The sequence below is a fragment of the Pseudonaja textilis genome, chromosome 3, assembly GCF_049901715.1.
Source record: "Pseudonaja textilis isolate UNSWEBS1 chromosome 3, rPseTex1.2, whole genome shotgun sequence".
In the NCBI taxonomy this organism is placed as follows: Eukaryota; Metazoa; Chordata; class Lepidosauria; order Squamata; family Elapidae; genus Pseudonaja; species Pseudonaja textilis.
The window spans coordinates 47,176,923-47,194,929 of NC_141992.1; the positions used below are offsets into that span (position 1 = coordinate 47,176,923).

Here is an 18,007-nt window from a genome sequence, read left to right on the forward strand (position 1 = left end):
TTTGCAAATCTGATTTGGCTCTGCCCTTTGCATGTGGAAGGGGCTCACAGAAAGATCATCAGATACTTAGAGGAAGGGGCTCATGATTCACAACGAGGTCTCTTTGTGACCACCCATCTATACCTAGACATGTTAAATCCCAATCCTTGGGATTAAAGGAAGGATGATTCAAGTGCTTTAGGGAAAGATGCAACTGATTTACAAGACATTCATGAGTCACCTGCAGATTCAATATTATTTATGTGAATTCAAGTATACAACATGTCACTATCAACAGATGTTGATAAGTATCAGAGACTCTTTATTCAGAAGCACTACATCAGGCCCTATGAACTCTTTCGGTGGAAAATATCAAAGCAACTGATTTAATGAGCAATGTATTGTTTTCCTGTTATAGTATACAAGTAACTAACCAAACTTCCCCTGTGAGCAGAGCAGAGTGCATTATATAAAAGGCTTGTCATAATTAATAGCCCATTGATTTCACCAGGTTCCTCAGATTAAATAAAGGACCAACCCATAAAGAATAGAGCAAGACTGTCACGCGCTGGCCACGCCTTCACCCGTTTTAGTGAAGGACAAAAAAGTCCAGATATGTCACATGACACCTCCGTGAAGACGTGAGTTTGACACTCCTGGACTAGAGATTTCTACAGTCTACAGTCTCGATAGTAACTTTTGCATGCTACAGCATAACTCTAATGCCTAACATCCATGGGTTAAGACAGCCAGATCATATTTTTGTTTTGCTTTGCTCAAAGCTAATAAAAGGCAAATCATGAAACAATCTTCCCTTACTTGTTCAGAATTGTCTCTTTCTTGAATTTATCCAACCCTTAAGAACTTTATGTCAATTTTGTTGGAAGTAATCAAGCTGAAATCAATGGGGATTCCTCTGAGCATACAAGTACAGGATTGTGTTATTAAATTAATAATCTTTTATTAACTGTAGTTTCAATTTATATGTATAGATATTCTTACATTTGGTCATTTTATGTATTAATATTCAGAATATCAACTTTCTTTCAGTAGCTCATGTTCTCCCTCCACCCTCCAAAGATCGATTGTTTTCAAACTCATGCCCACAATAAAAAATAATGTAAATGTAACATATTAAACCTAAGTAAATGATGTCTTCAATGTTGATAAAATTGTGTATTTTTAATGGTTTTTTAAATTGTTGGAAAATTGAATAACGTTTTATTAGACAAAAACTTACTTCAAGAAAAAGCAGGTGATTGCAATTTCAGTATTTTTATTTATTTCAAAATTAAATGTGAGCTCATTTATGTAAGATGGGCAGCAAATAAATTTAATTTAAAAAAAACCTAAGTAACTTGACTTTCCTTCTCAACTAAAAGCAAATGCCTAAATCTGAAGTCCCCTTTAAGCTTGATATAACACTTTTCCTTGCTTCCCAGCCATGCCTCCCCGCCCCATTAACTCAGTGATCAGTCAACTCGAGACCAGAGAATTGTATTTTTAAACAATCACAGAATCTTCCCTCTTATTTTAAGAATGCGAGTTATTCCTATTAAATAATTATATTATGTATTTTAAGAGGGTGAAGGAATAACAACATTTTAGCCTAGTGTTGGAACGATTTAATGTCATTGTTTGTAAACTCGAACAAGATGCTATTGTTAAAAGTGCTACATTATATGCGGAAAAGAACCAATAGCAGACATGCTGGAAATTCTGGAAGATGCTTAAGAAAACGGAATAGGCGAATAATAATAATAATAATAATAATAAAGAACCCCAAAGGCTCTCAATTTGCGGGGAACAGCGCAAATTTAAGGCGGGAACTCCCTGAACTACAGTTCCCAGCGATCCACGCAAGAGGGGCGGGGCCAGAAATGGTTGAGTGCTGCCCTCTTTTGGGTATGCCTAGGAAGTTGAGGAACGAGAAGGTGACAGTAAATGAGGGGGACAGAGAGCTGACTATTAGGGGTCCTGGGACGGCGGCGAAAGTTGTAGAAGGAAACTTCTGCAACAGGCTGCCAAGAAGAGCGCCCAAGAGGAGCCGACCAGCAGACGAGACCAAAACTTCAGTGAGTTGGCGAAGCGGCTTGGCAGTAGCGGCGGGGTTATAATACGTTTCTCCCTTAAGAGAATACAGCGGTTTCCTGACCTTCACGGCAGGGTGAGTAAGGGAGGGTGGGAAACATTTCAGACGGGCCAGGCAGAAAGACTGAACGCTTTGCAGTGCCTTTCGGCCGGGGTTAACCGGGGCCGGCAAAAAGTAACAGTAACCCTTGCCGCCGCTCTCCTCCCCCCCCCCACCCCCGCCCATCCGCTGATTGGGGTGGCAACGGTGGGTCCGACGCCTGGTTTGACCCGAAAGACATTCGGGATTCCCAAGCCAGCAGGTGCAAGAGAGGGCGAAGGGAAAGGAGATGCCGCGTAGTGGTGGGGGTGTGGGGGGGCGCGCATAACTCCAAGCGGGTCGCGAGAATCCGGGGAAGCGGCGAGCGGACGAAGCGGAAAGGCTCAGGCTCGGCGGAGGCGCCGGCGGGGCGTCCTCCTGCTTCGTCTCCGGTGAGCGGTCCCCGAGCAACTTCAGGGAGGGCCGGTAGATCCCGAGTTTGGAGTCCTACCTCTGAGCGCTTGGGGTCACGCGTGACAACGGGGTGGGTGGGGAGGTGGGAAAGAAACCCGGGGAAGAAAGTTTCTTGAACCTCTCCCCCCCTCCCCCTCCCATGGCACTTCCGAGCCGGTGGCAGAGCCGCGGAGCAATTGAGGAGGAGGAAAAGCCGAGAGCTGCTGACTTCGCCCGCTGCCAGGCGGAGGAGGCGGAGGAAGAGCGGGGCGGGGGTGGGGGGGTGCGCTCAAATTGGAGAAAGGAGGAAGCGGGGCTTGGAGGTGGGGCTGGCCCGCCTCGCCTTCTTTCTCTGCAGCGCCGCCAGGAGATTACGGGGATCCAGGGAAGCTTTGCATAACTGTTACTTCAAAAAGGGAGGGGGGGGTTGCCTTTCAGCGGGGGCTCCCGAACTTCTGGTAGTTTTGCTCTTGGTCTAAGCCGGCAATATTCCTGCCTCACTTCGCCTCCCGGGCTTCGTTTGTCCCGTTCGCGCTGCCTTCCAGGCGAATCCCGAAGAGACGACTTTATGTCCTTCTGCTTGTGAAACGGAAGTTTCCGATGAGAGAGGTGCTGAAAGCTCCTCGTTAGCTTTAATTTGACGTTTGATTATTCTTCGGACAAAGTCTCGGGGAATTCCCACGTGCTTTTGATGTTAAGAGGTGTGGGGAAAAAATAAATGCCGGCCGCGTCATGCAGCGCCCGGCCTGCCTCCGGCGCTCTTCGGTAGTTAGCGCTGCTTTAGGTGGAATGCCTCGTGCTGGGGAACCTCTACCATGTGCCCTGCTCCCCAAACCTGCCGATGATTAAACAGAATATAAGCCTTTGCTAGGGTAGGAAGGAAGGCGACGGTTTCTCTTTTAGGCTCCTGCTTTAGTACTTTTTTATTTATTTATTTTAGCAATGGTGGTTGTACTGGAAATGTAGCTGCTTGGAGGTTTTGTTTTACAAGGGAGTTTACAAGTTTGTACAAGGCAGAAAAAAAACATGACTGGGTGGCAAACTTCTATCAGAACTTGTATCAAAAATATCCTGGCAGGTCAAAGGTTAGATCTAGGAATAGCACACGTGGAATAGCAAACAAGATATGATCATCATCATCATTGGTAGCAAAAAACAAACACACAAACAAACAAAAACTGCAGCATCTTAAAACACTGGTTTACTGTATTTATGCCGCTCTGATATGATACATTTATTAAAAGTGTTTCCATGAACTTTCCAATGACAGTAAATTTAAAGAAGGTGTGAATGTGTTTATAGCTTTGGTGCTAAATACAAGCTGTAATTTATTATTGCAGCAATGCTTTAATGCTCTGCGTAATCCTTAGATTTCTGAGAAGCACTGTACTCAGAATATTTTATTAATACCTATTGCTTTGACCTTGTACATTTTTTCTTAATGAACATAAGGGGGGGGGGTGAGACCCTGAACAGATGGTAGCTCAGGGCACGCATCTTACTACTGTTCATTGTGCTTTTAATTTCCTCTACCATATTTGTTTAACTTCATGCATGGCCACTTCCACCACCCGTATGGGGGCTGGAAAGACAGGTCTCTGCCTGATTTTTCTTGAGTCTATTGCTTTCCTTTTCTGTTTACAGATGCTATATATGCAGGTCACACAGTACTGGATAAGCAGATGCAAGTAACCTGTCCTTTGGAGAAGAATTAAAACAAAACACAGAGTCTTGAGGATTCCTAGGGCTTGGTACCAGGATATATACAGCATATACAACCTCTTGGTGGCCATAAAATCACCTGCTGAGGAATAGGTGGGATTTTATGCCTAGTATAGGCTAATCTCAAATTATAATCTCACTCAACACATGCAACAGGAAACATAATGGGTCTGGTTTCTGTACTGTTGTAAGAAGTATGACTCAGAAGTGGGAGAGTTGAGTAATCCTTATGGCCGTCATTGACTAGTTTGGGTGTAAAACCTCTGCAAAGCTGGGATTTAATTGTTTTGATCTGTCCCCTGTTCAGGCATCTTCATTCAGACGATAAAACTTCTTGGGAGTTTTTCCTTGTAGACTTTTCAGAGTAGCTGGCAAAGCTTATGTCTAGGAAACTATCTTTTTTCAGTCTGGATAGCATAGATTTTTGGAACTGGGGGTACATATATCCAGTTCCTATTCTTGCTAGATATATTTCTCATCTTTTACAAGCAGAGAATGATTACAAGCTCTCTTAAGAGCTGCAGCCTGTTTTAGCCATTGTGTTCTGAGAATTTTTTTAGTATTGGCTTCTCTGTGTATATATTAGAAGTGATAAATGCTTCGCCAAGGATGAAGTCTTTTTCAAAGGCATTTTTTTGAAAGTTATAAAACTAATTTTGAAAAGTAAAGTTTACATTCAGTAGTGTTAGAAAATACTTGGCAGGAACATGCAAATTCAATGATTTTAAATTTGGACCACATATTTAATTAAGTCATTCTTTAACTATGGTTTACTGAACCTATCATAGTGGCTGCCATTATGGAATATGATGAAAAACTTGCTAAAGTGAACAGGCTTTGGAAAATCCCATTTCTTAGTGAAGCTTAGTGTGATGTATAAATCTGATCTTAGATAGGTGGAATTGCCATGTCTGAGCATGGCTGTTGTATTTTTAAATTTTTTGTTCAATGTATTAAGCAAAAAGCAGTCAATAATTAACCATGATTTAACATTGTGTTTATTTAGTAAACTCTGTTTAAACGAATTGTAGCTTGTCATGAAGCTAACACTGCCCAATTGTTGCAAAAAGAAATCCATCTGATGTTCCTGTTATTTTTCCACATGACAGAAGAAGCTGCATGGTTTAAAACTAAAAGATGACTTATTTTTCTTCTTACTCACAGTATCTAGATTAAATGGTGAAAAAAAATGTGACCTTTTCTTTGTGACCTTTGGAAGCATATAGCATGAAATAATGCTAGAGTGAGCACACCTTTGCATTTAAGTGCTACTTAAATCCCCATAGGTAGCTAGGAAGTGTATTCAAGTGAAGCATGAACTGATATGGTGTAACAAGTAGATAGATACCTCATCATCAGTTCTTGCTTGCTCATCAAACTGGAGGGAGCTGTCAGTTTTGCATATGGCACAACATTGAGAGAAAGACTCAACAGCTAAACAGTGAGAAATAAACCTTTATTAGCTAGAAAATAGAATTAAATGTAACAGAGAGAAACTCAATTTTTTTTCACTTAGGAAACAAATCAAGTTTACCAGAATAGAGTGCAGGTATCTTTCTTGATAATACAGTAGTACTTTTGGGGAAAATCCTGGAATAATTTATTTGCAGACTGAATATAAGCCAGCAATATAATATGATTATGGAAGGGACAAATGAAATTTTAGGTTGCATCGGGGGAAGTATAGTCTCCAAATTACAGAACACAATCCCATGAATTTATTTTACTTTGGAGAGATCCCATCATTATATTCTGTGCATCTCTGGACTACATATTTTTTTAAAAAAATCAGATTGGAACAAGTTAAGAAACAAGCAATAAGAATGATCAAAAGATCAGAAACCAAACCTCATGAAGAGACATTGAAAGAATGGAAGATTTTAGCTTTGAGAGGGAATTTGATAGACATCTTCAAATATTTGGGGAAAAAAGTGGGTTTGGAGTTTTTAGGGGATGGAATTTTGGTTAAACTTGTGTATGGACCATTTGCAGAGGTTTGAAAAGCCTGATTTGTCATGTATTTCTTTGTTAGATTTAAATCTCATATTTCTTTTATGAGTTCAAGCTAGCTTATATAGGGATCATCCTCCATTATTATTCCCACAGCAATAAAAGGCTGGGCTGGAGAAATCGATTGGCTCAAAGTAACCCAATGAATTTCCATTGGTGAGATAGAGTGTGGATCTCTTCTCCTAGTCCAGCACTTTATTCACTACACCACAGTGGCTCTCTTATTATATATAAATTGTGGTATGACCAACAAAATGTTGAATTGTTCAACAATCTGTAGTTGAGGACACAGTGTGATTTAATCATAGTATTGAAAAAAATGTTTAGAATTAAGGTATCTTAATTCTGAAATAAAATGAGACAGCTGAGTGGAATTTTGAATGGATGCATGAATATATTTATTATTCTTTATTTGGTGTTATTTCAGAGCTTGTAATTAAATATATAGAGATGTATAGAGCTTTCAATATATATATATATATATATATTACTGAACAAACTTGATATTCTTTCTTGTTGAGTGACTTAATGTATATTTATTTATATATATAAAAAGTTAAATGATTAATTAGTCACAAATTATGTGACTAAGACAACTATTCATGCTATCTGGTATCAAAGGAGAAGTGTCAAATTATTACAAGGGGAACAAGAGGAGATGACTTTAAATGTTGACTCACTAAATGATAGGTAATTGGCAGAGTTAATTTGATCTCCCAAAATAAAACTTGCTATTACTTGTGTTAAAGCTCTAATGCAATAAGCTCAGGGGTATATTATCCATCCCAGAAGTATTCACTTTGCTACCAATATAATTTTACTCAAGGATTATTCAAATACAGCATACTGTTGTCATCACATGCTAGAACTTTGACTCATTCTGTGCCTTCTATTATGTCTTATGAATCCCTCTTTCTTTGGTGGCTGAGTTTTTTATATTGGTTAACATTTTTTGCCATAGATTTACAACTAAAATAGTTTTAAAAGAAATTATTGTAAAGGTGCACTTATATTGCATTTAATATTACATTCTATTTTCAGAATTTGGAGGTGAGCCTTGCTTTTTATATAACCAAAATAGCACCCCCTGACTAGAGAAAAACATTGGCATATTTTCAGAAGCAGATGCTCTTAAGAAGTAAAAATAGAAATATTTGAGCAATAAATGCTGTTGTGGGGCAAGCCAGCCCAATGAGAAGTGAACTTTGCCCATGGACAAGGAATACTGACTGTCTGCTAGGAGAGAGGGAAATGGGAAAGAATTGAATATTTTGGAAGAAAATATTTGGCTGATTTTATGTGTTTATTAGACTTTGTGTTATTTTAAAATACATTTACGAGGCCTCTCGACTCCAAACAATTTAGTGTAGTCTGCAAGAATAAAAACAGGAAAGATAATAACCCAATCAGCAAAAAAACGATCAGCCCAGAGGGGAAAACCCCACGTTCTTTTAACACAATCATATCCTTGAACCTCCCCACCACCATCCTAGTCCAATGTCTGGGAAAAGAGCCAGTTCTTAAGGGCATATCAAAATGACACACGATGGGGACCATTCAGACCTTTGGGGGGGATATTGTTCCAGAGGGGAGATATCATAACAAAACAGATATAAAATGGAATATCCCTTACTGCCTCTCCTGTGGCATTCTGAACCAGTTGCAGACTCTGAGTAGTCTTCAGGGCAGTACCATGTAGACTATGTTGTAAAGTCCATGCACAAGGTGATCAAAGTATAAGTGACCATGAGTGACCCCAGGAATGGGGTCAAATGGTACACAAGATGAATTTGTGCAAAGCCTGTCCTGGCTCCAATTTCCATTATTTTTTGAGCAGGAGCTGAAAGTTCAGGAGGACCCCCAGATTATGCACCATTTCCAAGTGGAGAAGCTTAGTCTCATTCCAATACTAAAGGTCAAGGGCTCCAGATCCAAGTGTCCCAGCACAGTGACAATCTTGCTAAGGTTGAGCCTGAGCCTGTTCCCCTCCCGCTCCCTCCCATCCACACTTCAACAGTCTCTAGGCATTGGGACAAGACTTTGACAGCATTACTTGGTCAATTTATGATTGAAATGTATACCGTAGCTAGCTATCATCACAGTACTGATGCTACTTGACCCCAGTTGACAGATGACCTCACCCAGTGATCTCATGCAGATGTTAAAAAGGAGGGTTAAGCATTCTAGTACCTAATGGATCAGGGCCTTTGGGGTTGAGCTCTCTTGTCACTGACTGCAAAACCAAAGGAGGAGAAAAGAACAGAGCCAGAATACTCTTGTCAGACTAGTAGACAATCTAGAAGGAATAATAATAGTGATAATAAATTCCTTCTGGTAAGGAAAACATTATGCAGTCAATTTCTATGAAAGATTGAGGGAAAAGTGGATAAAGATATAACAATAAAATTTGGCATACAACTGGAACATTAAAAAAGAAACTGAAGGCTCTATGTTTGGCTACTCAAAACGAATACAATCAAGGGCAGAATTGAAAAAAATCACCAAGTGATTCAAAATACAGATTGTACAAAGAGGCAGAAGAAACAGTAGATCATACACTCAGCTTGTGGAAGAAGATTGCACAAACTGATTATAAACAACGACATAACACAGTCACCAAAATGATTCACTGGAACATCTGTAAAAATTATGTGTCAATAATGAAAAATTGGTGTGAAGTAGGGTTGAAAATGAGCAGGTTTGTTTGTTTGGTATGCCATCCATCTCTGCTAGAGGTGCTTACAAACATTAAAAGATAGTAAAACATCAAAACAATAAATAATAAATTGTGTGATTTCCAAATACCAACTGATAAATAACACCCATAACCTATCAGATTTAACTGTAGTTGAAAAGAATAACATGTAGATAATTGATGTGGTAATATCAGGGGATTGTAGACTGAAGAGAAAGAAGATCACAAAGTATCAAGAATCCATACTGGGATATTTTGCTGCAGGCTCACTTCTCACTTGTATCTTTCATTCCATTAAATTCATAGTTCCATAAAACTCACCAATCATTGCAGAATATCCTTTCTATTTTGTGAGACTGTTTCCATTGTTTCACTGTAAATGTTGCTTTAAAAAAAAAACTTATATGTGTTCCTGGTACGTGCAAATATTTCCCTTCCACTTTCAATATATGGATATTGAGATACTTTCCGAGTGACACTGGATGGCCCAAATCCAGGAATTCTTATCTGCAGGAAGCTGTAGGAGGGTGCAAATGTAATTTCATTTTTCCCTTTCTTTCCATGCGTCCATAGTTATATCTTAATATATTATGTGATACTTAAAAACCAGACTGGTTTCATTCTGCAGTGTAGATTTGTTAAATAAATGATGTTGTTTTTTGGAAATAAAGAGGATAAATAAACTGGGATTACCTTCCCAGAAGCCAGAATAATTAGTCTTTATGTGTGAATAATATTCCTGGCTTCATTCACTAAAACGTTCTTTTAAAAAATCCAATTTATAACAATTAGTTGTAATATAAATTAGTACTGAAGTGTGGAACATGGGACAATTTCAGTGAGAATTTTTTTTACAATTCTTCCTTTTGTCATCATTCCTCTGTCATCAACATAATTACCAAGTGTTGATAATTATTTTAGTACTTGACAGCTACCAATTTCCTTCAGACTTTTGACTCTTACGTGCTTGTGGTCTCCCTTTTGAACTTTGTGACATCATTCAATCAAAAGATGTACAAATTATATACAAACCAACTGGCCTATATGCCATGTGAAAATTTATTTAACAAGCTTCCATTGTCTAGATTTACACAACTCATTAAGTCATAAATCAGGTTTACAAATCACAGCGCTGTCTTCACAAGTGGAGCAAATCAATTTAATGCACAATATTGTTTGACGGGAAAAGGCGCGGTCCAGGATTGTTGTAATCCTGTAATGTTGATATTGTGGCAGCATTTCTTTCTACAGAATCCTTTTAAAATATAATATCTGGTCAAGGACTAGGATGGCAATCTTCTCTTGCCACCCAGCTTGTACAAACTTTAGAAATCTGTAGTGCTGAGCAGGCTTTGGTGAAGCCTAATGATTTTTGTTCGTTGCTTTAATGGCATTAGCTGAGTTTTCCAGAGTTGCCTAGCAGCTGTATAGTGCATTTGGCACAAAGCCTACTGGGTGAACGGCTGACCGAGACATGGACATTGTGTTTTGGAGTAATTGACTTTAAGCTCTCTTTTAAATTGGGTAGACAAGCTTTTTCTCAGGCAAAGCCTTGGATTGTTAATGGACATGGTAGTGAGGTTCCACTGACATTAGGTGTGTATTTATTTATTTTATGCAATTTGACACTGCTCTTTTCGAAAGTGACTTTGGATGGTTCAAAATGTATATCCTCTGTGCGTATGTATTTTAGCAGTGATTTCTTATGATTCAGGTTTCTTAGTAGATTTTCCATCGGTTTATTGATAAACTATCAAAAGGTTGTTTGCAGAAAGTTAACAAGGGAGTTATTGCCAGATATTTATCTTGACGTATGCTTTCTCTTAGAACAAGTTATTTTAGGGTGTTTTAGTTAGCAAAAGGATGTACTTTCTTAGATCCTACAGGGCTTGTTTATGAAATTGTCTATGGAAAGCCTCCTTCCATAGAAGATCTGTACATTGAAGAAGGACTGATAAGCTATCTGCAGACTCCTCACATCCTGGACATAAACTATTTAAACTCCCCCTTTGGGACAGTGCTATAGGGCTTTGTGGGCCAAAACAATTAAACACAGGACAGTCCCCCCCGGCCCTCATTCTGCTAAACACCTTATTTTTGCAGTACTGTCTGTAGGTATTTACTCAAGTAGTATGGCTGTAGCATTATTATTTATCCTTCTTACTCCCCTTATTATTATAATTATAATCATCATTATTCTGTTGCTTTGCATGCACACTGAGAGCTTCTGCACTGAAGACAAATTCCTTGCATGTCTAGTCACTGTTGGCCAAATGAAGTATTCTAATCTATATATATATATAAAAGCCAAATACCACTCACACATCATCATAAAATCTCCAGAACCGTAAAGCCTACAAACTTGAAATTTGGCATGTGTGCTCTTGGTTTCTAGGTGCTCACTAAGAAAGGATTTTTCAAAATAATCCTCAGAGCATTAATATTTTGTGTATTATTATTAACACGCTCTGATGCTAAGGAATTCTACTCCCCCTCCCCACCTGAAAAGAAATCTGTTCCAAATGCAAAACACAAGCAGAGGAGAGGAGTTTCAGTTTCAGTTTTAGTTTCACAGCCCCAAGCAGCTTTAGTACAGAACAGTTGAGCTAAGCCATGCCCACGTTCCTTGCTGTCTCCTTCTTGCTCACACAGCAAATACTGTTTCACTTTCCAAACAGCCTTCAACTCTCTTACACACTGATGCTAGCCAGATGAATACTGATGGATGCAGGTAGGCAGAGGCAGAATTTTTTCCCCTTATTTTTCTCCCCAAAAGCTAAGCCCGACCACATAGTTCGCCACATATCTGTAGCAAAGCACAGGTATTGAGCTATAGTATGTGTATAAAAAGATGAAAAAGAGATAAATCTTTCTGGCCAATAGCATGCTTGGTTTCTAATCTGAACAAAATTCTGGAAGGGAAGTGGATAGTCCTTGACTTATGACCATTCATTTAGTGATTGCTTGAAGTTATGACTGCACTGAAAAAAGCAACTTGCAACTGGTCTTTGCACTTACGATTGTCAGAGCATCCTTGCAATCATGAGATCAAAATTCAAGTACTTGGCAGTTGGCATGTTATGGAGTGAAAGATGGGAAAGTAGATCATTTGCACACTTTTTGCTAGTGTGCAAAAGGAAAACTTATGGATCTGTTATATGTGAGGTAATCTGTAGAATTGAAATTCAAGAGGGGTTTGGGTTTGCACTATTGAGAAAATATCATCTCATTTTCCTCTGGTCCTGTATTGTAGAGGTATACAATTTTAAATGAAAAGCGTATTATGTTTTAAAGAGGAAGGTGATGACAAAATTTCCCACACACCATGTTTTTTAATAGAGAGAGAGTTTGGTGTAATAGTGAAAGACATTGGTCTGGAAATTGTAAGCATTTAAGAAAGGAACAAGGTGATTAATAAAAGCCAGCACAGGATTGTTAAAAATAGGTCATGCCAGATGAATGTTACTGTTTTTGGGGAGAACAATGAGTAAATTAGTAGTCCAAAGGAATTCTGTGGATATAGTGGTAAGACATTTGATAAAACTGGGCATAACCTCCTTCTGGGTAAAATGGGACAATTAGTTGAACATCTGTAGCCAACATTTGATCATTAATATTTACAAGGGGTTATGCGGTGGAGTTCTTTGAGGCTTTGTCCTGGGCCCAATATTCTAAGATTTTCATAAATGACTTGGATGGGAGGATACTCACAGAATTTGCAGGCAACACAAAACTTGGGGGACTGTACAACTTCAGAAGATAGACTCAAGATTCAAAAGAATCTTGATAGACTTTAACATTGGGCCCTATTCTACAATATGCAGGTCAGTAGAGAAAAATGTAAAGGTAAGAAAAGTCAGATGCACATGCATGAAAATGGCACATTTGGCTTAGCAGCAGTACTTATGATAAGGATTTAGTGTCCTGATTGAACACAGATTAAGCAGTAACATGCTGCAGGTGTAAAACTAGGCAATGCAATCTTTACCAATAGAGGTATATTGAGATGTAATAGTTCTATGCTGCACAAATTCATCCAGTTCCAGTTTTCACAGTTCAAGAAGAGGTGGAAAGAGTACAGAAAATAGCAGCAAAGATAACAAGGAACAGTTAAAGGAATGGGCACATATAGCTTTAAAAAAAGGAAGAAAAAGGGATGACATGATAGTGGCCTTCCGTTTTTGAAGAGCTGTTGACATGGAAGAGGATTTATTCTCCATAGTGCTCAAGGATAGGACTAGAACCAATGAGTGGAAGCTTTGCCAAACTGAAAATAAGGAAGAATCTTTTGGCTATTTGAACAGTTTGTGAAACTGCCTCTTCCATTACTTGAGATTTGCTGTGGACAAGAAGCAGTACTAGAATACCTGAAAGTTTGTTTCAACACTATGATTATGTGATTTCAGATGACAGAGCCTCAAACTTTGATTCTGTATACTAAGCTAGGACTTAAGCATAATTCATATTTGATATAATGCCCAATATGTATGGAAAGTATGTTATTTCCATAGACATTGTTGAAACTTTGAGCTTCTTTCCAGAACACTGGAATAACTAGTTCCCAGAAAATAATTGCTAGAGCCATTTGTTCATTTCAGATTTATAGCTTCTTTCAGTATTATCATGTCATCATTTTTCTGATGTCATAATAATAATGACATCAGATATATAACTTCATTGGCTAAGTGATGCTGGAATATGTGAACCAGGTGAATAGTCTCAGATTTACAAAGTTTAATATAAACTATTTTAGAATGGTGGGATAATGAGAGAAATTTGAGCTAAAATTAATGGAAAGGAAATAGAGGGAAGATGTTTGAAGTGGTATAGCAGTTCTGTGGTAATGTTTTGAAAAGACTACAACTTTCCCCTATCTTTGGCCATCTTTGTTGCATGTATTTTTTACTTGGCAGCATGAATTGCTATTCACTTCACAGACACAACTGGGTTGGGCTTTGTATAGTTTGTAGGCAAGGAAAGTGCAACCAAACTCGCTGATTCCCCCCCCCCCCCTTAGTATAATTCACATTGCATTTTTAGGAGGTTGCATCTAGATGAGTCTCAGAACTCTGCTGTTTAAGGTTGTGGTTTACCTTACAAATGCAGAATATTTCATGTTCACAATGAGACAGTATTATATTGCCACTTAGGGATCAAGGCCAGACCAAATTAGTGAGCTCCCATAACTGAGATATAGAGTCTGGCAAAAATTAAACAAGAAACATGATTATTTGCAGATCCAAATAGCTAGTGAAGATTTATTAGGCCTTGACTTTTTAAATTATTCCATACATTACTCTATCTGTACTACACTCTTAACCTACAGTATATTAATCCATAATATAATGATAATTCAAAATAACTAAACTCTGTAATGCATAAATGCATAGCATGTAGCTCTTATGTTGCTTTTTTGCATGCAATTAATCTTCCAATCGTTGTAATCTTCCAAAGGAGAGGAAGGGAAGGGAAGGGAAGGGGAAGGGAAGGAAGGAAGGGCATAAGTGATACCCTGCTGGATCAGAAATTGTCCATCTAGTCCAGCAGTCTATTCTCAAAGTGGCCAACCAACTGTACAAAGAAGCCCATTAGTCTCTCAACAAATGGCCTTCAGATGCAATCATGTTGTCAGCCAGGCTAACAGCCGTTAATCCACATGACTTCTATGGATTTATCCTATTCTTTTTTTGAAGAAAGCCAAGTTGGTAACCAACACCATATCTCATGGTAGTTCATCTATTGGTGCTAAGAATGTGGAAGAATTTTCTCAAAAGGACACATAGCATATTTAACCAAGTCAACTAAATTCCCAGCAGATGTATTTGCACAACATGCCAAGCTTCATTTGTGTTAATTTTGATTAGGGGTTTGTGTGTGTGATTTAGCAGGTAGTATATGAAACCAGCTTGTTTGTTGTGATTCAAAAAAGTGGATAATTTGATAACCAGGTTACATATGGTTGTAAACATAGCAAATATATAAACAAAATTCAGGAATCTGTATAGTAAAAGGGGCGTTGGTTCTTACCTGATACGCTTCTTTTCATGGAGCTGTCGAGAGCGTCCAGGTTGGGAGGAGCTCCAGTCTCGGCTCTTACAGGCTGAGCTTGAAATTGAGGAATGCCCCTCACCGTCACGTGGTCCTCGGGCGCTCCCCAGGTTTTTGCGCAGACGAGAAGGAAGGTCCTGTTCTCATCACACTCAGGAAAAAGAAATATATTAGATTGCTCGGTCGAACAGCCAGGTTTCCCACCAGACGGCCTACGGGTGGGGCTGGGACGCTCTCGACAGCTCCATGAAAAGAAGCGTATCAGGTAAGAACCAACGCCCTTTTCCATTGAGCTGTCTCGGCGTCAGGTTGGGACATACCAAAGCTTGGCTAGTCCTGCGGGTGGGGCCCCGTCTGGTATAGAATCTCTCCTGGGACCCTGAAGACCCGCTGGAAGGCATGCCCAACAGGAAGAACCCCTGGAGGTTGGAATGTCTCAACAAGGGGCCTAAAGAGGAGGCGGAGCTGTCCAGAAGGCAGTCCCGCCAAGGAGGCCAACAGATGTGCACTGGAACCGTGATTCAAGAGACAGATGTGTTGGGCACTGGAACCGTGAGTTCCCGGAACAAGAGACTTACTCAAGGGCCCAGCTGGCGAGGCTGCCTTGTCTGGGGATAAAGTAGTAGTAGCTAGAGATCTGTTGAGGACCGGGGCGCAGGAAGCTAGCCCTGGGCAGGGTGAGGGGACAAGAACTGGTAGGAGCCTGCAGGCAGGGTTAGACGGAGAGAGGAAGCAAGCGCCTGGGGACGACTGCATTATCGGGAACGCACGGAATGAACCTCTCCCGGGAAGAGTTACCTGGAAGGACCCATCCGGCTCCGCTCGGTAGGGAGATCTGTAGGGAGAGGATCGGTAGTATCTGGAAAAGGAGGAGGAGGGAAGAGGAGAGGAGGAACCTCTGAAGTCAGACCTCCTAGAGAGGGAAGGGAGGTACTTGCACTTGTTCCGGGTCTAGGCCAGGAATGGGTCGAGAACCGGTCCAAATAACTTCCCCCAGAGATGGGGGCTGATGCTAGCTTAGTCTTGTTTTTAACGTCCGCTTGCCAGTGGCGGAGCCAAAGTAGACGGCGGGCGGTAACCTGGGACGAAATGGCCCTGGTGGAGAACTTTGCCGCCTGGAAGGTGGCGTCTGCAAACTTCGGCCGCGGCCAGGATCTTGGCAATGTCCTGGTTGCGCCCTAAGATTGGCTGCGGGAACATGCTGCTTGAGCTGCTGGAGCCACTTGATGGAAGACCTGGTGAAAAAGACGCGGCAGTGGAGGCCCTGACTGCCCAGGCGTCAGAGAGGTGAGCGCGGCACAGGGCCAGTTCAGCTCGCTTGTCCTCGGGCTGGAGAGCATCGAGTGAGTCGCTGGGAGTAGAGCGGGAAGCCAGGCCTACCACGGGCTCGTCCACGGGGAGGGGATCGAGCAGGGTGGAGAACTGCGGTTCCAGGTTAAAAAACCGCTTGTCCTGGGCGTTGGGGGAGGGGGCCCCGAGGAGGCCAGCTGCCTAGAGACCATGTCTGAGAATATGGGCGGGACAGGGATCACCTCAGTTTCCACCACGGGCTGAGAGAAGAGAGAGTCGGGAGGAACCCCTGCCGCCGCTGGTGGGGAGGGGGTTCAGGCCCGAGGTAGTCCTGGCTTTGAACAGGAGGGACCTAAATAGGTGCGGTTTAAAGAGCCCTAAAAACGCGGGCTGGCCTGGAGAGAGGCCCTCGTCCTCCGACATGTCCCCCTCTAGGGGGCCTGTTCCCGAAAAGAGTTCGCTGCCTATGAGGGACCCCATGTCAAGGTCCTGCTCGTCCCCAAAGAGGGAAGGGTCCCCGGGTTCTTGGGCCTCCATCCCCTCCATCTCCAAAGGTAAGGTTAAGTCCCCTTGGGGAGTTGCCTGACCAAGCGAGGCCGCTGATCCTAGGGCCTCGGGGGCCGCAGGCCGAGGAGCCAGACCGGCCAGCTGCTGCATCTGTTGCGCTACCCTTTGCCGGATGGCCAGTTCCATAGCCTGCATTAGGTTTTCGGGTATTTCCGCCATGGGGGTGGGTGAGACTCCTCCGGGCACAGTTCTACAGCAGTGGTGGGCAAGGTGACCTCAGGGCCTGTCCAGGCTGTGGGGAAGAAGCAGAAGCAGGAGAGGAGGGGAGAGGAGGATGGGTGGAGGTTGATGGAGCGGAAGGGTCCCAGGGCACAGAGCTTGACTCATGAGAGCGTCTGTCAATTTCCCTTTCGAGGGCCCTGTGTCACCTGAGGGCATCCCTTTGGGAAGCTTTGGATGGTTCCTGTGCCTGTTTGCGCAGGTGGTGGGATTTAGCCTTGGCCTTCAGAGAAGTGCCACGAGAGGTATTGTCGTCTGCCATCTGGAGAGGAGAGAAAAAAGGAAAAAATTTTCTGGTTAATGCGAGGCGGTTAATGGGTCTGGGTACAGCCTAAGCAGAGGCTGGAACTCCCAGTGCTCGTATTGCACCCCCTTTTTTGTCAAGGCAACAGAATTGTTCTGCAACGTGTTGGGAAGTAGGGCCTAGCCCGGGGGCCAATCAGCCAGAATGAACGCCAAGCTGTCCCTGCCAGGCGAACCGGGGAAGGGACCTAGGCAGGATTGCAAGGTATTTGAGCAGTCCCAGGATCTGCCCAGGAGTCAGGAAACAATGCGGCCTACTGGTAGGCCTCAGATAAAAACCAATGACCCTGGGGCCGCAGGTAGAAGGAATAATGTAATCTGAAACCAGGTCTGGATGCGGCCTACATGGAGGCCGGGAATCCCAGCGCACGTTCCACGCCCCCCTTTTAGTCAAAAATTTTTTTTCTGTTTAAAATAGAGGTTTGGTACGAACCAGGGCCTAGCCCAGAGACCAATCAGCCAGAAGGTGAATGCCAGGCAGCTACCCCTGCCGGACGGACCGGGGAAGGGGTGGGGGGGGCAGAGCTGCTACTTCGCCTGCTGGGGAAAAGGCTGCAGGGCCAACGGGCCCTATTTCTGCAGGAGGCCTGTCGGTAGAATGAAAGACAGGC

The 18,007-nt window shown here is 41.8% G+C and overlaps 1 protein-coding gene across 2 annotated transcripts in view; it reads left to right on the top strand.

The window, feature by feature from the left end:
- The first annotated feature begins 1,881 nt into the window (after window positions 1–1,881).
- TFEB (transcription factor EB) overlaps window positions 1,882–18,007 on the top strand; it is an 87,624-nt gene continuing 71,498 nt past the window's right edge. The window contains exon 1 of one of the 2 annotated variants that reach the window (XM_026719948.2): window positions 1,882–2,146. The gene's annotated coding sequence lies outside the window, so the exon portion shown is untranslated. The remainder of the gene's footprint in view (window positions 2,147–18,007) is intronic. The other variant, XM_026719947.2, reaches the window with a different exon arrangement.